Source organism: Lepisosteus platostomus, chromosome 22, assembly GCF_059453375.1.
Source record: "Lepisosteus platostomus isolate fLepPlt1 chromosome 22, fLepPlt1.hap1, whole genome shotgun sequence".
Lineage (NCBI taxonomy): Eukaryota > Metazoa > Chordata > Actinopteri > Semionotiformes > Lepisosteidae > Lepisosteus > Lepisosteus platostomus.
In genome coordinates this window covers 2,202,789-2,228,503 of record NC_142632.1, presented here as the reverse complement: position 1 = coordinate 2,228,503, position 25,715 = coordinate 2,202,789, and the positions used below count along the sequence as shown (strand labels likewise).

At 44.8% G+C, this 25,715-nt stretch overlaps 9 non-coding genes across 9 annotated transcripts; 2 read left to right on the top strand and 7 right to left on the bottom strand.

Moving 5' to 3' along the window:
• The first annotated feature begins 3,342 nt into the window (after positions 1-3,342).
• Positions 3,343-3,506, top strand: LOC148643000 (U1 spliceosomal RNA). The gene has a single exon (XR_015929228.1). It is a non-coding gene; the product is annotated as a U1 spliceosomal RNA (small nuclear RNA).
• A 637-nt stretch (positions 3,507-4,143) lies between these two features.
• On the bottom strand, positions 4,144-4,262 carry LOC148642999 (5S ribosomal RNA). Its single transcript, XR_015929177.1, has one exon. It is a non-coding gene; the product is annotated as a 5S ribosomal RNA (ribosomal RNA).
• Positions 4,263-4,599: 337 nt separating this feature from the next.
• Positions 4,600-4,673, bottom strand: trnai-aau (transfer RNA isoleucine (anticodon AAU)). The gene has a single exon. It is a non-coding gene; the product is annotated as a tRNA-Ile (tRNA).
• Positions 4,674-5,218: 545 nt separating this feature from the next.
• On the bottom strand, positions 5,219-5,289 carry trnag-gcc (transfer RNA glycine (anticodon GCC)). The gene has a single exon. It is a non-coding gene; the product is annotated as a tRNA-Gly (tRNA).
• A 213-nt stretch (positions 5,290-5,502) lies between these two features.
• Positions 5,503-5,584, bottom strand: trnas-aga (transfer RNA serine (anticodon AGA)). The gene has a single exon. It is a non-coding gene; the product is annotated as a tRNA-Ser (tRNA).
• Positions 5,585-7,487: 1,903 nt separating this feature from the next.
• On the bottom strand, positions 7,488-7,558 carry trnag-gcc (transfer RNA glycine (anticodon GCC)). The gene has a single exon. It is a non-coding gene; the product is annotated as a tRNA-Gly (tRNA).
• Positions 7,559-7,771: 213 nt separating this feature from the next.
• Positions 7,772-7,853, bottom strand: trnas-aga (transfer RNA serine (anticodon AGA)). Its single transcript has one exon. It is a non-coding gene; the product is annotated as a tRNA-Ser (tRNA).
• A 6,840-nt stretch (positions 7,854-14,693) lies between these two features.
• Positions 14,694-14,767, top strand: trnat-agu (transfer RNA threonine (anticodon AGU)). The gene has a single exon. It is a non-coding gene; the product is annotated as a tRNA-Thr (tRNA).
• A 9,711-nt stretch (positions 14,768-24,478) lies between these two features.
• On the bottom strand, positions 24,479-24,560 carry trnas-cga (transfer RNA serine (anticodon CGA)). The gene has a single exon. It is a non-coding gene; the product is annotated as a tRNA-Ser (tRNA).
• Positions 24,561-25,715: the final 1,155 nt, after the last annotated feature.

Genomic DNA, 25,715 nt, shown 5'->3' with positions numbered 1-25,715 from the left:
CTAATAAAAAAATGAAAAGTGGGGCGTGCAAAATTATTCGGCCCCTTTACTTTCAGTGCAGCAAACTCACTCCAGAAGTTCAGCGAGGATCTCTGAATGATCCAATGTTGTCCTAAATGACTGATGGTGATAAATAGAATCCACCTGTGTGTAATCAAGTCTCTGTATAAATGCACCTGCTCTGTGATAGTCTCAAGGTTCTGTTGAAAGCGCAGAGAGCATCATGAAGACCAAGGAACACACCAGGCAGGTCCGTAATACTGTTGTGGAGAAGTTTAAAGCCGGATTTGGATACAAAAAGATTTCCCAAGCTTCAAACATCCCAAGGAGCACTGTGCAAGCGATCATCTTGAAATGGAAGGAGTATCAGACCACTGCAAATCTACCAAGACCTGGCCGTCCCTCTAAACTTTCAGCTCAGACAAGGAGAAGACTGATCAGAGATGCAGCCAAGAGGCCCATGATCACTCTGGATGAACTGCAGAGAACTACAGCTGAGGTGGGAGAGTCTGTCCATAGGACAACAATCAGTCTTACACTGCACAAATCTGGCCTTTATGGAAGAGTGGCAAGAAGAAAGCCATTTCTCAAATATATCCATAAAAAGTCTCGTCTAAAGTTTGCCACAAGCCACCTGGGAGACACCCCAAACATGTGGAAGAAGGTGCTCTGGTCAGATGAAACCAAAATCGAACTTTTTGCCCACAATGCAAAACGATATGTTTGGCGTAAAAGCAACACAGCTCATCACCCTCAACACACCATCCCCACTGTCAAACATGGTGGTGGCAGCATCATGGTTTGGGCCTGCTTTTCTTCAGCAGGGACAGGGAAGATGGTTAAAATTGAGGGGAAGATGGATGCAGCCAAATACAGGACCATTCTGGATGAAAACCTGTTGGAGTCTGCAAAAGACCTGAAACTGGGACGGAGATTTATCTTCCAACAAGACAATGATCCCAAACATACAGCAAAATCTACAAAGGAATGGTTCACAAATAAACGTATCCAGGTGTTTGAATGGCCAAGTCAAAGTCCAGACCTGAATCCAATCGAGAATCTGTGGAAAGAGCTGAAAACTGCTGTTCACAAATGCTCTCCATCCAACCTCACTGAGCTCGAGCTGTTTTGCAAGGAAGAATGGGCAAGAATTTCAGTCTCTCGATGTGCAAAACTGATAGAGACATACCCCAAGCGACTTGCAGCTGTAATCGCAGCAAAAGGTGGCTCTACAAAGTATTAACGCAAGGGGGCCGAATAATTTTGCACGCCCCACTTTTCATTTTTTTATTAGTTAAAAAAGTTTCAAAAATCCAATAGATTTCGTTCCACTTCACAATTGTGTCCCACTTGTTGGTGATTCTTCACATAAAATAAAAAATTTATATCTTTATGTTTGAAGCCTGAAATGTGGCAAAAGGTTGAAAAGTTAAAGGGGGCCGAATACTTTCGCAAGGCACTGTATATGCTCACTGATTTTTTGGTACATGCCCAGGGCAATAATCATTATGATGATTTATTTCCAGATGTGCTAGGGGTAGTGTTGTGAAATACTTCAACACACTGGATCGCAGGTTTAAACCCCCTGCACTCTTACTCCTTAAAAACCAACAAATGCAGATATGTAGCAATCATATTGTAGCAGACACTCATTTGCCTGTTTCACAAATGATCATATTTTACTAGAGATTCTGTTTGGGATACGGATGCGCATTCTGACAGCAATCTCCTTATCGGAGATTACCAGGCAAGTCTTCACCAGACAAAAACCTCCAGTGCACAGCACTCTGGAAACATTTCGGGGCTGTCGCGTGTTTATTTCAGCACGTAAAGCGCAACGGTCCAACACGTCGGCCGGGCGCGCGGCGCCTCCGCCCTCTTGTGGCCTTGCGGCGTCAGAGCAAGAGGCTCCTTCTCGCTGCCCTTCCGCTGTGTTGCAGGGCCCCGAGAGGGAACCCGGAGCGCGCAATTTGTGGGGGGGCGGGGGACCGCGTTCGCGCTCTGCCCCCGGTCTCTTGCGCGAGTACTAAATCTCACGGACAGGGGGGCCTCGTCATTGATTGTTACAGGTGAGACGGGGATTAGGAGGAGACCCCGACTGATGGGTAAAGGGGAGCACTAACACCAGAGGGACACCCCCGGCGTCTCTTTTTGAGAGACGCCCTGGGGTTTCCTAATGGCCAAGGAGGGTCGGGACCTCGGTTTGACGCCTCCCCCGAAGGACGGCGCCTGTTTGTGCAGCAGAGTGTCGCCATCAGGAGGCTGGGGCGTAAGAGAGCCAGACAGCCCGCAGGGTGAGCGCTCCCTACTGGTCCCAGTCACACCTCTTGCAGGAGCAGCAGCAACCGGAGCTTTTCCGGGGTGGAATCTCCCATCCGGGTGCCGGCCAGGCTCACACCTGCTGGGCTGCCCCGGGGGTGAGCCCAGTCGAGAGTCGCAGGGCCAGATCTAGTCACCGGGGAGAAACGATACAAGTGAAGGATTGCTCGGCTCTCGGCACTTGAAAAGACCGACAAATGTCTCGTTCCCGCCGGAGCTGAATGTACCCGCATGTGTGGTGTCGTCTTCTTCCCCCGCCCCGCTGTGTTTGCTGTATTGTCTCTGAAGCCGGCCCCCCCGAGACGAGACGGGCTGTTCCTGTGCCCCAATTAACACTTTACAGGTGCCATTCCCCGGCATTGTGGCCATTGTCGGTGCTCACACGCGATAAGATAAGGCGGAGGAGAGCGGGGCATGCCCAGCGGCAGACATTCAAGGAGGGGGCAGTGCGAGGTGAGGTGAGGTGCGACACGCCGGAGCCCCGACGCAGCTAATGCGGAGCACTTGTTGGACTGGCATCGAAAGGACGTGTGCGCACGGAGCGAGCCTTCCCTGCGGCGGAGCGCGGGAACTTTCTCCCCCCCTCCCGCTGCAGGAGTTGTGTGCACTGCAGCGGTGCCGAGAGAAAAGCACAGAAGGCAGCAGGCTCTGGAGAGCAGGTAAGAGACGGAGCCTTGTGGGCAGGCGAGCAGGCCCGTTTTTTGGAAATTGCTGAAAAGGTTTGTTCGGTGTGTGGCAGGCGCACGTCGCGAGCTTGCGTGGCGATCTGCCGGTCTGGAGTTATGCAAATGAGGCCGAATTGCATCCCGGGACATGCTGCGAATGCGCAACGGCGACTGCAGATGTGTAGGAAACGGCGCGCTCGTTTTCTCGTTTTGCCCACACTTTTGAGTGTTAGTGTGGCGTGTGAGTGTGTGAAAGAGTGGGCCCAGCAGGAGGCGGTGGCGTGCGGGGCGAGGAGGTAGCCTAGGCTGCGCGATTTGTGCTGTGGGTGCGGGCCGCTTGCAGGGGCCTGTTTAACTCATACTTACCTGGCAGGGGAGATACCTTGATCAAGAAGGAGGTTCACCCAGGGCGAGGCTCGGCCATTGCACTCCGGCTGTGCTGACCCCTGCGAATTCCCCAAATGTGGGAATCTCGACTGCATAATTTCTGGTAGTGGGGGACTGCGTTTGCGCTCTCCCCTGATGTGCTTGGTCCAAAATCAGATACGGGAGGGTTAGGACACCACGAGCTGCGTGGCTGCGGAAGGATCCCGGTTCGACAGGAGTGGACGCTGCTGCTGGTTCTCGCTGGCTTTTAGTTAGGGGTCCGGAGAAGCATCTCAAGCTAGTTCCACTACTCCTTCCGGACGTTCATTCCCTTTTCAAAGTCAGTCGTTTTGCTGTAGTCTGCGTTCTTTAGGCTGATTATCGAGGTTAGCCTTTATTTGGTCATGGGGGGCCTCGGTACTGTATGCTGAGTCTAAAGACAGTTTCACCCGTTTTCTGATTGCTCGGTTCTGTACCAGTGCAGACATGTCAAACAGTGAATGGCTGTACCTCTATTGTATCCGTGCTCAATGAATGAAATCGGTAACAAATGAATATATGTCTAGTTATACGAAAAACGAGTGGTTTATCGACTCATCTTCATTTGCAGATTTAGAGGCAGCATCGATATTCGTTTTACAGACGGGGTTTTTTTTTTTTAATATGGGTCACACACATGCCACAGCAACAAAACATCCCTAGAGATGAGGCTATAGATCACCTTTCCATCCTGCAGGTTTTCCTCCCAAAGCCTACGGCACCAACGGCGACCCCTGCTGGCCGGGAGAGCAAAAGCTTACAGCACCTGGTATTCCCAGGCAGTCTCCCATCCAAGTACTAACCAGGCCCGACGCTGCTTAGCTTCCGAGATCAGACGAGATCGGGCGTGTTCAGGGTGGTGTGGCCGTAAGCGAAAGCCCCGGCGCCTGACTCGCTACTTGAAGCTGTGTGTGGCGGGGGTTCCGTGCCCCCCGAGCGGGACTGAAGGATCGTTCGTGTGCAACTCTTTGGAAAGGAGCTGCTTTCCAAATCGCATTGCGTGCCTGGATGTTGGCGAATGCGCTCCCTTGTGTTGGCTCGTCCCGCACTGGAGGAGCGCACTCTTAAATCTTCAAACACTTTTCTCTTCTCCCGCAACACTCTTGTCTGTCGGCACTATGTGGCAGCGTTGCATGACAACCCCTCTCACCACGGAAAGGAACCTAACAGCTTTGGTAAGAGAGGAGAAAAGGACCTGGCCAGTACGACCTGGCCAGTACGGGGCTCGAACCCGTGACCTTGGCGTTATTAGCACCACGCTCGAACCAACTGAGCTAACCGGCCTCACAACAGTACTGCAAAAAATCGAACTCGGAATTTCTTTTGTCCTCCTTTGAATAGAAAGCCGTGTAATTCAGTGTACGGGCTTTCTCGTGCAGTTTCATGGTTCTTGTAACCCAAATCCTACACTGGCCTGAAGTGCCCCCCCATTTCACAGCATTTTTCAGCTGATTTAAAATGTACCTAAAGGAGAAGCATTATTGAAGACCATCAATTACCAAGAGCTTTTGTCAAAGGTTTTGGTGGTCATTTTGAATGACCACAGAGCGCTGTGACCTCGGTTTTACATCTCATCCAAAAGACAGCACCCTTTTACAACACAGCATCTCCGTCACTATACTGGGGCATTGGGACCCGCACAGACCTCAGGGTGAGCGCCCCACCGCCGGCACCATTAACACCGCTTCCAGCTGGAAGCTTTGTTTTTCCCTGTAGCTCACCCTCATCTGGGTACTGACCTGGCTCACACCTGCTTAGCTTCAGTGGGTTTTTTGAGTTGCGAGTTGCAAGGGGATGCAAGTGATGGAGCCGCTCTCTGCAAAAGCCACTGCATTGGCCGGGAATCGAACCCGAGCCTCCCGCGTGGCAGGCGCGAATTCTACCACTGAACCACCAATGCTCAGTGCCTGGGCCTTCAAAAAAGACGCTTTTTTGGTGCTCTGTGCAAAACGCGTCGACATCTGCTTCCAGCTGCAAAATGCCATTCGCGGACGCTGAAGAACTTATTTCCAAGGCAGCGGGTACAAGCGATTGGGCGTTTTAAAACCACCAGGAACAGCAAAGAGGCGCGCTTCTTTGCTTGCGCCGAAAAACACTGACTGGAGGCGGATAACGTAGTCGGCAGGATTCGAACCTGCGCGGGGAGACCCCAATAGATTTCTAATCCATCGCCTTAACCACTCGGCCACGACTACAGCAAGCCCCACTGCCGCTGCGTTCTTGCTACAATCTTACCTGGATCGCGAGGCGCCGGCGGAAGCCTATTTCAAAGTCGTTCTCCGTTTCAAAAAAACATTTCCAAAATACAAGCCTTGCAGACAGACACGCCTCAGAGGACTTAAGGGTGGCTTCATGTCGGAATGATAAAGTCTCCCCGTCCGGACATGAAAATGCCACTTTGTTACACACAAAAAAAGAATCAACAACAGAGAAATGCCCACAAGCATTTGAAAAGCCGCACCACGTCGCACTTGAAATAGCTCTTACATTAGTGGTAGACGCAGGAATCGCCTTTTTATTTACGCTCTTACCAACGCGATGGAAAGCAAAACAAAGCAAAGCAGAGCAAAACAAAACGAACAAACGAAAACCTTGCGTATAACGCCGTTACGTGCCCAAGCGGTATTGTACATCATCCTAGCACTGCACCCCGGGGCGTACGGTATATGGGAACGAGCACACGCCACGAATCGTCTCGAATCACTCCCTACAGCTGTAAGGCGCCTTGAAGCGTGCACCCCCAACATTCTTCTTTGCGCATGTGTGAAAGGTAAACTCTTGAGCAGACTCTGAACCAGCTCTAAGGAAACTAATCCGATTAGATGTTACTTTGACTCATCTTTTTACGCTCAGTGCTGGATTGCTCAAACTCCAGCTAGGGTTAGGGTTAGCATTCCCACGCTACTTAGGCACTTTGTTTACGCTCAGTGCTGGATTTTGGGAACTTCAGGATGAGTGGGAATTTTCTCCTATCTGTCAATTCTGTTTTGTTTTGGAGACTCTTGGCTGCCTATGTTGTACAGTGCAGCGTGAAGGAAACATTTTCCAAAACTGTGTCAGCTCAAAAGTTGTAAGAAAACCTCTCCAGCTGCTTTAACTCTCTTCATTTTTGGCATTTAATGTGACACTCGATGTATAACTGGAGCCTCACATATGCAAATGGTGAGGCTCCAGTTCGACACCCAGTTCGACACCACTTTACAGTATATGACAAAAGCATGGCAGACTGTGCCGGACCGGCAGATAACTTCCGCTTATTTTTACCATATTAAACATTGGAAATCCTCCCACTTGTATTTGTGACACTTGATTTTGGCTCCACCTAAGACACTCTTAAATCTTCAAACACTTTTCTCTTCTCCCGCAACACTCTTGTCTGTCGGCACTATGTGGCAGCGTTGCATGACAACCCCTCTCACCACGGAAAGAAACCTGACAGCTTTGGTAAGAGAGGAGAAAAGGACCTGGCCAGTACGGGGCTCGAGCCCGTGACCTTGGCGTTATTAGCACCACGCTTGAACCAACTGAGCTAACCGGCCTCACAACAGTGCTCCTCTCTGTGCTGCAAAAAATCGAACTCAGGGAATTTCTTTTGTCCTCCTTTGAATAGAAAGCCGTGTAATTCAGTGTACGGGCTTTCTCGTGCAGTTTCATGGTTCTTGTAACCCAAATCCTACACTGGCCTGAAGTGCCCCCCCATTTCACAGCATTTTTCAGCTGATTTAAAATGTACCTAAAGGAGAAGCATTATTGAAGACCATCAATTACCAAGAGCTTTTGTCAAAGGTTTTGGTGGTCATTTTGAATGACCACAGAGCGCTGTGACCTCGGTTTTACATCTCATCCGAAAGACAGCGCCCTTTTCCAACACAGCATCTCCGTCACTATACTGGGGCATTGGGACCCGCACAGACCTCAGGGTGAGCGCCCCACCGCCGGCACCATTAACACCGCTTCCAGCTGGAAGCTTTGTTTTTCCCTGTAGCTCACCCTCATCCGGGTACTGACCTGGCTCACACCTGCTTAGCTTCAGTGGGTTTTTTGAGTTGCGAGTTGCAAGGGGATGCAAGTGATGGAGCCGCTCGCTGCAAAAGCCACTGCATTGGCCAGGAATCGAACCCGAGCCTCCCGCGTGGCAGGCGAGAATTCTACCACTGAACCACCAATGCTCAGTGCCTGGGTCTTCAAAAAAGACGCTTTTTTGGTGCTCTGTGCAAAACGCGTCGACATCTGCTTCCAGCTGCACAATGCCATTCGCGGACGCTGAAGAACTTATTTCCAAGGCAGCGGGTACAAGCGATTGGGCGTTTTAAAACCACCAGGAACAGCAAAGAGGCGCGCTTCTTTGCTTGCGCCGAAACACACCGCCTGGAGGCGGATAACGTAGTCGGCAGGATTCGAACCTGCGCGGGGAGACCCCAATGGATTTCTAGTCCATCGCCTTAACCACTCGGCCACGACTACAGCAAGCCCCACTGCCGCTGCGTTCTTGCTACAATCTTACCTGGATCGCGAGGCGCCGGCGGAAGCCTATTTCAAAGTCGTTCTCCGTTTCAAAAAAACATTTCCAAAATACAAGCCTTGCAGACAGACACGCCTCAGAGGACTTAAGGGTGGCTTCATGTCGGAAAGATAAAGTCTCCCCGTCCGGACATGAAAATGCCACTTTGTTACACACAAAAAAAGAATCAACAACAGAGAAATGCCCACAAGCATTTGAAAAGCCGCACCACGTCGCACTTGAAATAGCTCTTACATTAGTGGTAGACGCAGGAATCGCCTTTTTATTTACGCTCTTACCAACGCGATGGAAAGCAAAACAAAGCAAAGCAGAGCAAAACAAAACGAACAAACGAAAACCCTCACGTCCCGCACTTGCATATAACGCCGTTACGTGCCCAAGCGGTATTGTACGTCATCCTAGCACTGCACCCCGGGGCGTACGGTATATGGGAACGAGCACACGCCACGAATCGTCTCGAATCACTCCCTACAGCTGTAAGGCGCCTTGAAGCCTGCACCCCCAACATTCTTCTTTGCGCATCTGTGAAAGGTAAACTCTTGAGCAAACTCTGAACCAGCTCTAAGGAAACTAATCCGATTAGACGTTACTTTGACTCATCTTTTTACGCTCAGTGCTGGATTGCTCAAACTCCAGCTAGGGTTAGGGTTAGCATTCCCACGCTACTTAGACACTTTGTTTACGCTCAGTGCTGGATTTTGGGAACTTCAGGACGAGTGGGAATTTTCTCCTATCTGTCAATTCTGTTTTGTTTTGGAGACTCTTGGCTGCCTATGTTGTACAGTGCAGCGTGAAGGAAACATTTTCCAAAACTGTGTCAGCTCAAAAGTTGTAAGAAAACCTCTCCAGCTGCTTTAACTCTCTTCATTTCATTAGAAATATACATTTGTTTGGTGCGAGTGAAGTTTTATTTAATCTCTGAGCCATACTGATTCTTATGGAAGCCAATTTCCGCCAGGGAGTAAAAAAAAAAACACACTATGGTATTCTCTCCGATGCAGTGCAGTTAAAAGCATATCTCTGATGCTGTTCCTAAATGAATATCGTTTATGACCATCAGACGCTTTATGCTCCATTTCTTTTTTCCAGTAGATTGAACAGGGAGAGGCATTTCATGATGTACTTTTCACTGATGAAACAACAGTGTCTCTGGAACAGTTTTCAACCACGTTGTTTTATAAAAAGGGGAGATATGTGAACAAGCAAAACCCAAAACAAACATGTACACCATACGGCATACGCGTTACTGAAGCTAAAAGTTAAGCCTTTTCACTAATGTAACCACTAAATAAAGACATATAGAAATCCCTACATCACAGACTGTATATGGCTAGTATTGGTAGTTTAAAGAAAAAATACAGACCAGTATTCCACTTTCTCCCTAAACATTCTGACCATGTTACTCTTTACTGTTACTGACCATATTAAGTTTAAGTGCCTGTGGGCACTTTTCCTGTCCGTGGGGGGTGGACCGTCTTTCATTAGAAGGTTAGTCTGTTCTACTCTGAGAATGTAGAGGGGGTGGAAAGTGCCCGCGGTCATTTAATTAGTTTTAAAATTCGCACTGATTCCCTTGCGAAGATACGGACATAGGAATATTTGTGCGTGGTCAAAAAAATGGCAAAAAACGACAAAGTGAAGGCTGTGAAAACATTCACAATGTACTTTATACACAAAGCAAGTGTTCTCATAACTTTAGGAGGTTTCGTGAAAATGCTACAGTCGTGCCAAAATCATTTTTTTAAATTCAAGGTGACTTTACCGCGGTTTTCATTTTCAGATTGTGAATCAAAAAAGGCATTTAATTAAACACACGATTGCGATTTTAATCAATTACTGTATTGATTGAAAGATACATTCTGTACAGATACAGTACAGTCACATTCTCCTGTTGTCCAGTGGTGTAAAACGAATTAGCAGGTGCTTGAGATAACATCCCACTGAGTGGAATGTTCTCATTTGTTCTCAAGTGTAAAAAGAGGTGATAATTCTTAATAATTCCGTGTCGCATTAACTAACCTCTTCAGTTTATTCCGCCAGACAGTACATTAATATAATTATATCATTATTAAGTTGTTTAGATACGCAATTCCATATTATATTCCCTGTTAATCAAATTCTAAAAGTATGCATTTGTTAGATAACAAGCGAATTCACAGAAAAGGTTAAAATACTATCACTTTTCACAAAGTATATAATCCTAATATGGTCAGAAGGAGCACGTAAAAATGTTTCCCAAATAACAACATGTAAGACTTTGATGCTTAAAATGTTTAGGGAGAAATGGAATACTGGTGTGTATTTTTTCTTTAAACTACCAAGACCAGCAATATACAGTACAGTTTACATACATTAATATGTTTATATTCCTAAATTAAAATCGTTTATGAGCATGTGAAAGGCATGGTGAATCGGAGATTCTCAAGATTTACATTGTATGATTGGAAATGAATGCGTGATCGGATCAACTAAATGCTGTGGCGTTACTTTTTGTCAATTAAAAAATAAACTCTTTTCGTTTACAAAGACGGTTACAAAGAATGTGGACCAGGGTAATACTTTGAGCTTACAGCTTGTCCAAGGTCATTCATTATTAATACTCTTAGTAATATCTTCAGTAAAGACTTTGATGCATAAAATATTCCTGCATAATTAAAATATTTATGATAAAGGTGGTAGGTTGTGTACTTTTGTCCAACAGAACAATCTTGCTTTTATAAAATATACCGCCTTTTTAATGTTTAATGATTAACATGCTGTAATACACTGTTTAAATTTAAAAGTCTAAAGAGTATACACCTTAAATTCTTAATTGAATAAAGATTGTCCCTCAGCAGTGATCAGGATTCAAAACTGACGTTTTCTGGTGACAGCTCAAATGCTGTACAGGAGAGGTTAACCTTTATTAGCTCCACCTGGCGATTTTACAAGGTGATTCCGGATACTATTAACATAATCTAATTTGCGTCCGGTATGATGCGGTATACTGCGACACGCCCACCGTGTTATACCGCAGCATACCCCGCTTGTTTTGAATGGCTGCATATGTATATAGACTCTATATATACATTTGGTGCATGCCACAATTTTGGATGGTGGTGGAGGAATAGGGATTTTCTCAACACGGCAGGGACTCCAGTTAAGAATGCTGGGTTTATCTCTGAACTATTAGAAGCTTTGCAGCTACTGACTGAAGTAGCTGTGGTAATGTGTAAATCACATAATAAAGAAATGTTTTCAGTAACTCGAGGGAACAACTTTGCAGATGCAACTGTCAGGTGAGCAATACTTGTAGAACAGTAGTCTGAGACCTCTGTGAAGCAGAGAAATGGACATGGTTAGAAAAGATTATGGGGCTGCAGGATGATGGGGTGTGGAGCTGACAGCACACCAGACGCCCTGCATGCCCTCACAGCCTAATGCCCTTTATAGCCCGACAAATGCACTCTGTTGGACACCCAGGTGGGAGTCAAATGGTGTGCCGGTTACCCAAAACTGGGTGAGAACCGGGTTTGAAGCAGTAACCACTTATGTGGTATCTGGATGTAATGTTTATCAAAGGAACTCAACTCAGTTCAGGTGCGGGTGCAACAGCTCAAAAGGCCTGCTCCTGAGGAACCTTTCAAACCTGGGAAATTGAAAATTGTAAAGGGAAACCTGGGCTCTTATAATCTGTTTTCCCAGTGGGTTGCTGCCACTGCCTCTGTGTCTACCAAACACTTGATAACAGAGATAAGCCCTCGGTGGGCACTGCCCTGCCCCTTGTATTATGATCAAGGAACACACTTCACGGGGAAGGTGTGTCAGGCTGTGGCTGCATTGTTCGGAATGAGATGGACTGAGATCATCCTCAGTCTGCTGGAACAGTGGAATGAAGGAACAGATCTCTGAAAGATTGACTAGACATCAGGCTGAAGGAACGCCATGGGATGCGGGCTGGATCAAACAGAACTGTGTAACAGCCTGTTTGATATCATCACGGGCCAATCAATGAAACTTCCTGGAGGGACGAATTTAGCTGGACGAATGGATTGTTGAATTTGCTAATTCCCTATTGTAGTATTGTAGGTTGCTAGGACTTAGCAAAGCACATCTATGATGAAGAAAAATATATATCATAATTATAATCCAGATGATTGGGGCATTGGTGCATGGCTACAGTCTGTGCTAGGAACCTGGAGAGGGTCTCTGGTTCAATACATATTTGTGTGTCTGGTATTATTCGTTATGATCATACTGTTAATATCCTGCTTGAAAAACATGTGGACTAAAGCTGCTGCTTCTGTGCTAATTGTACGCCCTGAAGGGATCATGAAGGTCAAAAAATGATTTCATGGGAAAGGTTCTCTTATCTAGTGGCAGAACCTGATGGGTAGAACAATATAGTTTTAAGGGGGGTTACCCTTGGGAGTGATTCCCATAGATGCACATTATTATTATGGTTTGTTTGTTCTTAATAAGATGTTTTGCAGGAACGGAACAAAGAGAAATTTTACAACTTCAGCTAGAATTGTTCTGCAAAACGGCACAGCTGAGGCAGTGGAACAATGTGTAGATTTTTCTAAGAGTTATTACCCAGCTGTTGACCAATCTTGTAAAAAAAACCCTAAGAAAAATGCTGGGCTCCAGCCCACAGGGATTTACCTGTGCTGTAAGAACTAATGCGTGAATAAGGAAACTGGATTCTGGTGAAAGACAGGAAAAAGAAATGGTGTTCACTCAGGTGGAGGGGGCCGTGCCAGGTGCCCTGAATTCATGCTTCCCACTGTAAAAAGGTCACAAACGAACTGAGCAAAGAGCAGGAGTGATGTCTCCACAGGGATAGATGGGGATCACCTGCTTGGGACTGATGTGCACAGCCTTTTTCCTTTTTATGTGGAAGCCTTTCACCACCCAGAAAGAGGAAGAATCTAAACGCGAAGCCTCTTTGTATACAAACTGGCTGAATGAAACTGATAATGAGGGGGATATGAGTAATTTGTGGTATAAATTTATAAATCATACTGTAAAGTTAAAGAAATTTAATGCATCTTGTTATGTATGTGCTTTAATGCCTCATTCTACAGCCTCACCCATGCAACTTTTCCCCCGACCAGTTGATAGTCACATTTCTGAATGCATAAGTCTAGTGGCAGGATTTCCAAAGCCAGATCCTAGATCTTTTCCCACCTTCACCATAACGTATTTGACCTACTCAAAGGGGCATCCATATGCAGCCGGCCTGAAGATAAATAAGTCTACTACAGTAGCATTAGGCTTCGTTTCTCCCAGAGACCCAGCAGTGCATTTTGCTATTCACTTCAATGTTACCAGTAAAAAAGCAGAATGTCCTCCTTTGTGGGATTACCTAAAGAATCACATTACCTGGACTGATTCTCCTGTTAAAGTAGCAGTTTACCTGCCTTCTAAGGTTAGTCACTCTTATTGCTATGAGAATAAAGGTCGTGGCCCCTCAGTAGGAAGAACAGGAGGCTGTAGCGCCACGGTTACTAACCATACTTTATCTAATGGAACTATGGTTTTGATGGATTGGTATTGGCAATGTGGTACAAAAGTTTATGATAGCCTTCCTCCCCAGTGGAGAGGAGTGTGTGCTCTAGTCACGCTACACCACTCCATTCTCATTGTCCCAGTAAACTCTTACTTGTTAAATTCAATGAAGCCCCTTCAGAGGGAGTCAAGGGTTAAACGCGCTCTCAGTTGGGCTGACAGATATGGTCCAGATACTTCTAAAGTACCAGAAGACCATAGACTATTTACTGCAGCTGAAATGATTTTTTCCTCAGGACTGAGTATTCAGGCAGTAGCTAATGCCCGCTGGTTACAAATTACTCGCTATGAAATGTACTCGTTTATTAACATCACGTTAGAAGGCTTAGACGCTATCAGACAAGAATTAAGGGGAGTTAGATTAATGGCACTTCAGAACAGGTTCGTGCTGGACCTACAAAATGCAGCATCTGGAGGAGTCTGTGCTTTAATAGGAGACTCCTGTTGCACATTTATTCCAGCAAATGACAATGATTACGGAAATCTTACGCTTGCTATTCAACATTTGAAAGAACTGAGAGACAAGGTGGACAAAGAAAGAGGCATTAAAGATACACCTGCTTTTCTCTCTTGGTTAGAATCACTGTTTGGGCCGGGGGGAATGTTTTTTTTCAAGTTACTAACACCGATTATAGTAGCTGTGATACTTGTCTTCCTGTTTTTGTGTTGCTGTTCGACTTGTATTATTCCAATGCTTCGAAATATGATAATGAATATGTTTGCGCATCAGTATGTTCTGATAAAAACGGAAGAATCTGAAGTATGGGAGCCTCCTGGGAGTCCATATGAAGAATCTAACTTTTAATCATTTTCAAGAATAAAAAGGAGGGAATTGTAGTGGAAATCTAATGAGTTAATTGATTCTTAAAAATGTAGAGAGCTTTACAAAAAAATATATTGGTGCTTTTAGATAATATTTCAAGGATATAACTGCTATGCTACAGTACGTGCAGAATTTTAGAAAACAGTTCGTCAACAAAGTACACTGTTTAGGTTAGTTTAGAAGACAATGTACCAAAATAATATATGCTGTCTGGGTCATTAGAATTAGCTGAAAGTAACTGATAAGCTTTGAATAACAAATCTAGTTTTTTTCTCTCGCTCTATGATGTAATCTGTCTAATAGCATGCGCTTTGCAAGCTATAGGTGTTTAGGCTGAGGCAGAATGCCTGTTAACAAAATGTTTTTCTAAAGGTGTGTCCAAGTGGCTGCAAAAGGACAACACTCCCGGGGCGCCGTGGCTTAGTTGGTTAAAGCGCCTGTCTAGTAAACAGGAGATCCTGGGTCCGAATCCCAGCGGTGCCTTTTTTGTTCTGTGTTCTCGAACAGAACTGGTCATTATGGACAACCGCCTACAGCTAGACTTAATTAAATGCAAGTATTCATTTCCTGTCTTTAACGCGACTTGTTCTTCTTAAAATGGACGCAACTTGCAAAACATGAAATACAAACCTTGCTAATCAGCGCTAGCGGCTGGCAAAAAAAAAATAAGTCAGCAATGTTTTTTTTCTTTAACCTTAACCCTGCTAATGGAGAAGAGTTAAACGACCGAGTCTATGCAGCTTAAACGGTGCGCATGTCGGGTCCTTAGCTGATAGGGTGGTAAATCACGCTCACCCCAGTCCTTAATCTTTTAAAGAGGATACAAAATTGAACCTAGTCGCCACATCACATACATCCTATTCAACGATAAAAAGGTAACATCTATCCTTGCTCCAGAGTAAATCTCACGTTGAGGGCATATTTTTTTCCACTTTACCATGAGTCGGGCTCGGCTGCACAGAGGCGAGAGCAGAGCAATGAGGTCACGGGGACAGGGGAGTCACACGCTGGCGGTTTAAACATGCGGAAGAAAACTGAGGGATCCACAGTATGTGGAACCTCCGTGCGCCATCAGTCCGCACTCCGGACTCTGAATCCTGCCATCCGAGTTAAGATCTCGGCGGAACCTGAGGCGCAGTTCCTTCTTAAAACGTAATCTGGTGAGCATTTCTAGAATCGTACTTGTATAGATGCAGCCTTTAATGTGTTGCTAGGTTAAAATGGATGACTTCTTGAACTTCAGTAGGCAACTGCCCTCTTGATTTCGGATTTAATTTCTTTATTACAGGGGCGCTTTTATGAAGACAGAGTCATGTTCAGGTACTTTGCTTGATGGAGGAAGCTCATTTCGGACTCTGTGATCTGCTCACCTGGAAAGGTCTGCTGTACTACTACAAGAGAGAAGTAGAGTCTGGAGGAAGGGACAATTTTATGATGCTTTGGAAGGTAATGTTTTTTTTTTTCTTTGAAATCGAAATGAATACTCAAGTTGTGTATAATGTAATAATTTAAGTAGAATAGATTCTAATAATATAATGATCCAGTGTGTTGCACTACTTCACTGCTTCACTGCTCTATGCAGTCTGGAAATAAATCCTCAGACTACTTACTGCCCTGGGCATGTGCCAATAAATTACAGGAGCACATCTATTTATCACTGCGTTGAAGCAGGAGACACAATCACTTTAAACACATCCTAAATACAGTGTTCCAGCACCTTTGACCTCATCCAGAACGTATCATTTCTTGAAAGGAATTGCTGTCCGAATGCACATCTGAATCCCAAACAGAATCTCTAGTAAAATACGATCATTTGTGAAACAGGTAAATAGCATGCACCAATGCCCCAATTATCTGGATTATAATTATGATATATATTTTTCTTCATCATAGATGTGCTTTGCTAAGTCATTCATTTGCTAATAATTTTCTAGAATACAAGTACTGTTTAGTCTTTGCTCATCTAAACAGCTGTCTATCACCCTAATAGAGAATGGCCTAAAACTGTGATTATAGCGAGGAGCATACAGTTATTTCCATTTTAATATATCTGAGTTACACTCAGACTAAAAGCAGGGCTATTTACCCATGCCAATAAACCTAAATAATCACCTCTATCAAAGGGGATTACTCCCATGAGCATCTTCTATAGCAATACAATCCCAACATGAGCTCTGATTATTATTTGTGGCTGACTGATAAAGTATTGATTCCATATCCCCATTTTATCAAAGTAAAACTCATTACACTTAACAGGTACACTGTCGCCCCCCCTCAGGAAGCTCAACAAACACAGAAACAGTTACAATATAATAATTAATGTTCACTCAGTCTCTGGTGCAGTGGTTCGGTGTCGGCGCAATGCGTAGATCCAGCGATCTCGTCCTGTCACTCAGATGGCAGAGTCGGTAGTCAGTTGCACTTGATATGGTCCTTCCCAGCAGGGTTGCAACATCTGGCAGGGTATATCTTCCTCACCATACCCACTCGCCAGGTATCAGGTCGTGTCTTCCCTCTACTGGAGGTCTCCAAGTGTCCAGCACCTGTTCACCAGCCCCATGCACCACTTCAATTAACAACCTACAATACTACAATAGAGAATTAGCAAATTCAACAATCCATTAGCCAAATTCATCCCTCCAGGAAGTTTTGTTGATTGGCTTGTGATGATATCAAACAGGCTCTATTACACAGTTCTGTTTGATCCAGCCCGCATTCCATGGCGTTCCTTCATTCTGATGTCTAGTCGATCTTTTAGAGTTCTGTTCCTTCATTCCACTGTTCCAGCAGACTGAGGGTGATCTCAGTCCATCTCACCCCGAATAATCCAGCCACAGCCTGTCCCTTGATCATAATACAAGCGGTAGGTCAGTGCCCACCGAGGGCTTATCTCCATCATCAAGTGTTTGGTAGACACAGAGGCAGTGACAGCAACCCACTGGGAAAACAGATGATAAGAGCCAAGGTTTCCCTTTACAATTGTAAATTGTAAACATTTGCTACTGCGTGAAAGGTTTCTCAGGAGCAGGCCTTTTGAGCTGTAGCACCTGCACCTGAACTGTAGTTGAGTTCCTTTGATAAGCATCACATTGAGATACCACATAAGTGGCTACTGCTTCAAACACGGTCCCCACCCAGGTGTCCGACAGAGTGCATTTGTCGAGCTATAAAGGGCATTAGGCTGTGAGGGCATGCAGAGCGTCCAGTGTGCTGGCAGCACCACACTCTTTTCTAACCATGTCCTTTTCTCTGCTTTAGAGGCCTCAGCCTGAATATCCTGTAGCTGTCCCCTTTTCACCAACAGAGGTCTCACAGGGGTCTCAGACTCCTGTTCTACAAGTACTGCTCACCTGACAGCTACATCTGCAAAGTTGTTCCCTCGAGTTACTGGAAACATTTCTTTATTATGTGATTTACACTTTACCACAGCTACTTCAGTCAGCAGCTGCAAAGCTTCTCACAGTTCAGAGACAAACCCAGCATTCTTAACTGGAGTCCCTGCCATGTTGGGGAAATCCCTATTCCTTCACTGCCATCCAAAATTGTGGCATACACCAAATGTATATATACAGTCTATATAAATTGCTACAATTTTCCATTTAGCATATTTACAAGTTTCAATTAAATCTTTTCATTCGGTCTGCTAGTTCTACACCAGATTATTCACAGTTTATACAGCCAGGCAGGTAGCCTGCACAACACATAAACACGGCCCCTTGGCCACCGCATCAAGGGGTCCTGAATAATAATAACCCACCAGACGATGCCTATCTCCATGCCTCCTGCACCAGCACAACAGCTCACGACCCATTTCTTTCACTTACATACAGATTACATACAGATGATCCGTCTGAGGGAATCCAGTCCAGGGCCAGTGCCTGCAAGAAAGCTTGTTTCAAAACATCAAAAACGGTTTCTGCTGCAGGGGTCAAGGCAATTTTGTCTTTAGACTGCACTACCCCCCTTAAACCAATACGTCACTAGACAAGCTCGTTCTGAGAAGGCATTCACCCTGGCTTTATCATGTAGTTGGTTTTATACTCCTTTTTTTTCTCTCAAGATCCAATACTTGGAGTAGCCCGGCCTTATGGATTCCCTCATTAGGTAAAACAATCACAATATCACATAACTCTATTGAGTTAGTTTACATAAATGCTATTTCATGCAGTAATTCCTTATAAAATGCTGCAGTCTGGGCCTAAAATAGGTCTGGGGTGTCCCCCACCCACATCAGTAGTTGAAACTGTACATCTTTACCCAAGCAGACTGTGACAGCTTATATTTGCTTTAAACACAACCCTTGCACTCCTTCTCCTGTAGCCTCCTGTTATCCGTTAGAAAACGTTATATCACATCTTTATGCTGTTTTAGTCTAAAAACAGGACAGCTGTGCTCCTGTGCCCCACAGTTACTGCACACTGTAAGATTATTTCACTTTTATTTAAATCCTGAGATAAATTTAGGAAGGCTACAGAGGGGTTTACTAGATTAAAACTGTTAGTTCACACACGGCTCTCGTTTCAGCTTCTGACAAGTTCTTTAATTGTGAAATCAAGCCTCTTTCTTACAATTTCTCCAAAAAACACATTTTTTTTTAGTAACTGCACACCAGCTTATTAGTAGTTTTGTCTTTGAGGTTTTATATCTCGGTATAACATTAAAGTCGCACAATAATTTCGACAAACTGGCGGCTCCCTTTTCTCCTTCTTGGGAGTCTTTTTACCACCCATTTGCAGCGCTCGCACTTCTGCATGCATGCTTCGCGAGTTATTAAATCACATCTGTCTCTGTTCGTAATATCAGGAAAGCATAGTTGCACATTCTTGGCAACATCAGGTTTTAACCCACTCAAGTAAATTTGTTTTATTACTGTGGAAGTATCTTTATTCACTTCCTTTTCATCGGCTAACCCCGAGTATACTATCCATAAAGCTATAAACCTTTCTGTAAAATCTGAAAACATCCTCACTTCCTTCTGCTGACATGCTGTTACTTTTCTCTAATCAGTTTTCGGTGGGTAATGCTCTTTAAAAAATCTCCACACTAATTCCCACCCTTCTCCCAGATTCTCTCTTAAGGCGTTCTATTTCTTCTTTTGCTTTCTCTTTTTTATACATATACAACTTCGTTTCGTTCAACCATTGCTTTTAGCTTTTCCATCAGGGATTTTTGCGTCTCATCTATGATATTCTGTTGAATTCTCAAATATTCCTCTAAATATTTTTATCCAAAGGTTCATACACTTTTCTACATTCCTGTTCAGCCTAAATTCCGTCTGACAGTCAATATTTCTTTTAAGTTTCACTTTGGATTAATCAAACTTTTTTTCCCTTCACACCAAACCATTTTCACGTCTCCCACGCGCCCCGCGGAATCCCCCAGTCGAGACAAACTGACGAACTATCACAATTCGGGAACACGGACCAGGCTCCAAATCCTGGCTTTAAACACACAGTTGAATCGAGTTACCATTTTCGGCTCTTCTGCGAGTACAGTTCTAGTTACTACCTTCAGCCGTACTGCAGTCGTGTACCAGGATGCAACACCTGGATTTTTTCGCACGGGCAGGGCGAGATGCTATTCCTTCAGCAATCCCTCCTTTTCTACCCCACCTTCACACAACAGGCATCTAAAACACATACACCATTAACTCATTTTTCTGTTGTACTCGCTTCAGCTTCAGGAAAACCCTGAACCCACCACAGCAACATGGAGAGGACAAGGGACTTTTTAGAAAAGAGGAGTCCTTACCTCTTTTTAGAAGCGGCCGCCTAACTTTTCCTCTCCATGTCCGTGTGGTTTAATTTAGATGGATACTTCTTCATCATTTGGGTCACGTATCCGCCAATCTGCCTCCTCCTTTTTAGAGGACGTTGTAAACCTTTAGGAACAATATGATCTAGCAACAAGGTTATGTCACTGTAATTAGGCTTAAGACAATCAAGAACAAGGCGCTTGCCTTTCTTCTAAATTCTTTACGATCATCAGGCAATTAAGGAAAAGACTTAACTAATGCAAATACAGTGCCTTGCGAAAGTATTCGGCCCCCTTGAACTTTTCAACCTTTTGCCACATTTCAGGCTTCAAACATAAAGATATAAATTTTTTATTTTATGTGAAGAATCACCAACAAGTGGGACACAATTGTGAAGTGGAACGAAATCTATTGGATTTTTGAAACTTTTTTAACTAATAAAAAAATGAAAAGTGGGGCGTGCAAAATTATTCGGCCCCTTTACTTTCAGTGCAGCAAACTCACTCCAGAAGTTTATCGTTGATAAAGTATCCCCGTCCGGATGTCAAAATGCAACTTTGGCAGACCGAACAAACATCAACAAACCACAAATGTGGACAAGGATTTTACAAGCTGCACCACACTGCACTTTCCAAAGCATTTACATTCCTGTTAGACGCAGGAATTGCTTTTGATTTGCGCGCTTACGAACGCCATGGAAAACGAAACAAAACTAAAGCCCTCAGCTCCTGCACTTGATTATAATGCCGTTACGTGTCGAAGCAGGAATTTATGTCATCCTATCACTGCAACACGGGGAATAGAGGGAAATGAGCACACGCTACGTACGTCTCAATCACTCCCTAGAGTCGTAAGGCGCATTGAAGGGTGCACCCCCATCATTAATCGTTGCGCCTCTGTAAAAGGAAAGCTCTTGAGCAGTCTTTGAAACAGCTCGGATGAAACACTTGATTGCTTCCATGTGCATCTGGAGCCCATTTCTTATTTTCACTTCACGCCGCCCAAAGCATTTCTAAAACATGAGATTCGCGTTTGGGAATGCGCCCTGCCCTACGAATAAAACAGGTCTACTGGTCTGAAACCTGCTCCACGGAAAACAGTTCTGTTGCGCTTTTGATCAAAGGGAGATTCGCTGTTCTTACTTTTTGATGACATAACACCCAAAGGGGCCTCTTTGGAGCTGGATTCCAACCAGCATCCTAAAGTTTCTTGGCGGTATCCTTTACAGTCCTCTGTTCGGTCGACAAGGGACAGAAGGGGGCAGCTTTCCTCACACACACAGTGCAATGTACTGTAGTGTTCCCGTTCATTGAATTCGCAGTTCTGCATCAGACCTCCAACTCGTTTCCTTAGCTTGGATTTAAGCCATGAAGCAGGCTTCAAGTGTATAAACGTCTAGAGGAATCACAAACTATTTGAGAGGCCATCATCCCAGGGGGAACTGACAAAGTCTATCCCTAAACACCTAGCGCAGTCTCTCGAGAGACTGTCAAAAATCGCTTTCTCCGTTTGCGCTGCAAGTAAGTGAAAACGCAGTCTCAAACCAGAGCCACTTGGCAGCAGCGGCACGTAAATACTGTTACTGTCACTGCTCGATACTGACGTTAGCCTACTATACCATGTTCAGCCACCGCTAGGAAATGTACGGCTCTAGTACTGGAGCAAACAACAGGAGGGCCAAAGGCACACATGTCAGACACGGAGAGTGACAAGAATGGGACTCGACCCCATGCGTGCAGAGTACAATGGATTAGCAGTCCATCGCCTAAACCACTCGGCCACCTCATCTAGGAAACTGGGCAGTCCAGACATGGGTTGCCGCGCTCCAGATGATCTTTTTCTTTTTTTTCCCTCGTACTCGAGGGTCATTTTCCTGTTCCACATGCGATTTCAACATTTTCCTTGGGAGATGTCAAGCCAGCAAGCCACTGCTGTGGTTCAGTGGCCAGTGTGGAGTTCAGTGGCCCTGTTGTACACAGAATGCACATTGAGCTCCTTGGACATGAAAAGTTCCAGATAAAAGCCATTTGTCACCCTTTCTCTTGGTGTCGATGTTGCTATTGTATGTAAAGGTGGCAACTTGCTCAGCGAGCAGGCGGAGCACACACCGAATGCAGATGTGTCTGAGTGGTGTGTCTAAGTGGCTGCAAAAGGATAATGCTCCCGGGGTGCCGTGGCTTAGTTGGTTAAAGCGCCTGCCTAGTAAACAGGAGATCCTGGGTCCGAATCTCAGCAGTGCCTTTTTTGTTCTGTGTTCTCGAACAGAACTGGTCATTATGGACAACCGCCTACAGCTAGACTTAATTAAATGCAAGTATTCATTTCCTGTCTTTAACGCGACTTGTTTTTCTTAAAATGGATGCAACTTGCAAAACATGAAATACAAACCTTGCTAATCAGCGCTGGCGGCTGGCAAAAAAAAAAGAAGTCAGCAATGTTTTTTTTCTTTAACCTTAACCCTGCTAACGGAGACGAGTTAAACGACCGAGTCTATGCAGCTTAAACGGACCGCACGTCGGGTTCTTAGCTGAAAGGGTGGTAAATCACGCTCACCCCAGTCCTTAATCTTTTAAAGAGGATACAAAATTGAACCTAGTCGCCACATCACATACATCCTGGTCAACGATAAAAAGGTAACATCTATCCTCGCTCCAGAGCAAATCTCATGTTGAGGGCATATTTTTTTCACTTTACCGTGAGTCGGGCTTGGCTGCACAGAGGCAAGAGCAGAGCAATGAGGTCACGGGGACAGGGGAGTCAAACGCTGGCGGTTTGAACACGCGGAAGATCACTGAGGGATCCACAGTATGTGGACCCTCCATGTGCCATCAGTCCGCACTCCGGACAATGAATCCTGCCATCCGAGTTAAGATCTCGGCGGAACCTGAGGCGCAGTTCCTTCTTAAAACGTAATCTGGTGAGCATTTCTAGAATCGTACTTGTATAGATGAGCCTTTAATGTGTTGCTAGGGTAAAATTGAGGACTTCTTGAACTTCAGTAGGCAACTGCCCTCTTGATTTCAGATTTAATTTCTTTATTACAGGGGCACTTTTATGAAGACAGAGTCATGTTCGGGTACTTTGCTTGATGGAGGAAGCTCATTTCGGACTTTGTGATCTGCTCACCTGGAAAGGTCTGCTGTACTACTACAAGAGAGAAGTAGAGTCTGGAAGAAGGGACAATTTTATGATGCTTTGGAAGGTAGGTTTTTTTTTCTTTGAAATCGAAATGAATCAGAATATCAGTGCAAAAGACAAACTCTTAATTTGGTTTAAAGAGATATGGTTTTAAAACAGACAAAATGTAGAAAACAGGTGTTTCTCACTTTTGGAAAAGAATGGACCGGGGGTAATAGTTTACTAGTTGCAGTGCTGAGCTCACCGGGTTGCGGTGCTGCAGTGTCACACGATGGCCAGTGGCGCAATGGATAACGCGTTTGACTACGGATCAGGAAATTGTAAGTTTGACTCCTGCCTGGCTCGGGTCGTTTTTAAACGCATCGGGCTACTCCCCTAAGTAGTCTGTGCTACTTACTGCATTGTAATCGTACTCAGTAAGAGATTTCCTTCATGTAAATTAACTGCACCTGACAGCTTTAGAAAATCACCTGGGCTCAGTACGGTGCTGAGAGCTCAGCATTGCTGTTGTTCTAATTAGCACGCACTGCATCGGCTATGAACCTGAACTTTTCAATTATTCCGATCATTAAGTCAACACGTAGTCCACATGAAAGGTAGAAATATTCTCTTGTCTGTCTCTTGTTTGTATAGAACTGAATGTCCCTGACAATGTACTGTTAGTTTTAATTGAAGAACGGCATTTGTGTTCAAATATATCAGACAAGTTTACGTAACTGCTCATGCGACACTCAGTTGTAATTAGTCAAGAAATAAAGTCGAACAACAGCTGCGGGTTTGATTCTGAACTTATCAGATTGCAGCACCTTTTTCTTCAATTGACAAATGATAGAGATTCGAAGAGAGATCCTTCAGACCAGCAAGCAAACCCACGGCTATTTCGGTTTTCTATCTAGGCAACGTTGGTGTCTGCAATACCATACATGAAAGCATGATGCAATTTCTGTGGCTAAATTTGTTGCACGTCATGCACAGTAAGAATGTTTCTAACACCAAATACAAAGTCAACAATTAGCGATCACGCCTTCTCCTCAGTTAACCCACTGAAACCCTTGCTGTTAACAGTTCTTTAATGCGTGCTTTACAAGCACCTACATATTGTGTCGGTTTTCTGTTTTATTCATTAGGTTTTCAAAGGCATAAGTAGAACACCAGAGGTGCGAACGCAAGATGTGTGGTTATCTGAAGAACTCATTTCCATGGAAGCAGGACCAAGCGATTTAGCGTTTTTATAGTACCAGGAAAAGAGAACCAGCACTTCGCCTTTGCCGCGCAGGCACAAGGAGACGTGCGGCAGATGCCGTAGTCGGCAGGATTCGAACCTGCGCGGGGAGTCCCCAACGGATTTCGAGTCCATCGCCTTAACCACTCGGCCACGACTACAGCGAGTTCATCATCGCCGCATGATAAGAAGGTAACAACTATCCTCACTCCAGAGTAAATCTCACGTTGAGGGCATATTTTTTTCCACTTTACCATGAGTCAGGCTCAGCTGCACAGAGGCGAGAGCAGAGCAATGAGGTCAGGGGGACAGGGGAGTCACACGCTGGCGGTTTGAACACGCAGAAGATCACTGAGGGATCCACAGTATGTGGATCCTCCGTGCGCCATCATTTCACACTCCAGACTCTGAATCCTGCCATCCGAGTTAAGATCTCGGCGGAACCTGAGGCGCAGTTCTTTCTTAAAACGTAATCTGGTGAGCATTTCTAGAATCGTACTTGTATAGATGCAGCCTTTAATGTGTTGCTAGGTTAAAATGTATGACTTCTTGAACTTCAGTAGGCAACTGCCCTCTTGATTTCGGATTTAATTTCTTTATTACAGGGGCGCTTTTATGATGACAGAGTCATGTTCAGGTACTTTGCTTGATGGAGGAAGCTCATTTCGGACTCTGTGATCTGCTCACCTGGAAAGGTCTGCTGTACTACTACAAGAGAGAAGCAGAGTCTGGAGGAAGGGACAATTTTACGATGCTTTGGAAGGTAATGTTTTTTTTTTCTTTGAAATCGAAATGAATCAGAATGTCAGTGCAAAAGACAAACTCTTGGTTTGGTTTAAAGAGATATGGTTTTAAAACAGACAAAATGTAGAAAACAGGTGTTTCTCACTTTTGGAAAAGAATGGACTGGGGGTAATATTTTACTAGTTGCAGTGCTAAGCTCACTGCGTTACAGTCCTGCAGTATCACACCAGGGCCAGTGGTGCAATGGATAATGCGTCTGACTATGTATTAGAAGTTTGGAGGTTCGACTCCTGCCTGGCTCTGGTTGTTTTTAAACACATCAGCCTACTCCCTAAGTAGCCTGTGCTACTTACTGCATTGTAATCGTACCCAGTAAGAGATTTCCTTCATGTAAATGAACTGCACCTGACAGCGTTAGAAAAACACCTGGGCTCAGTACGGTGCTGAGAGCTCAAGTTGTGTATAATGTAATAATTTAAGTAGAATAGATTCTAATAATATAATGATCCAGTGTGTTGCACTACTTCACTGCTTCACTGCTCTATGCCGTCTGGAAATAAATCCTCAGACTG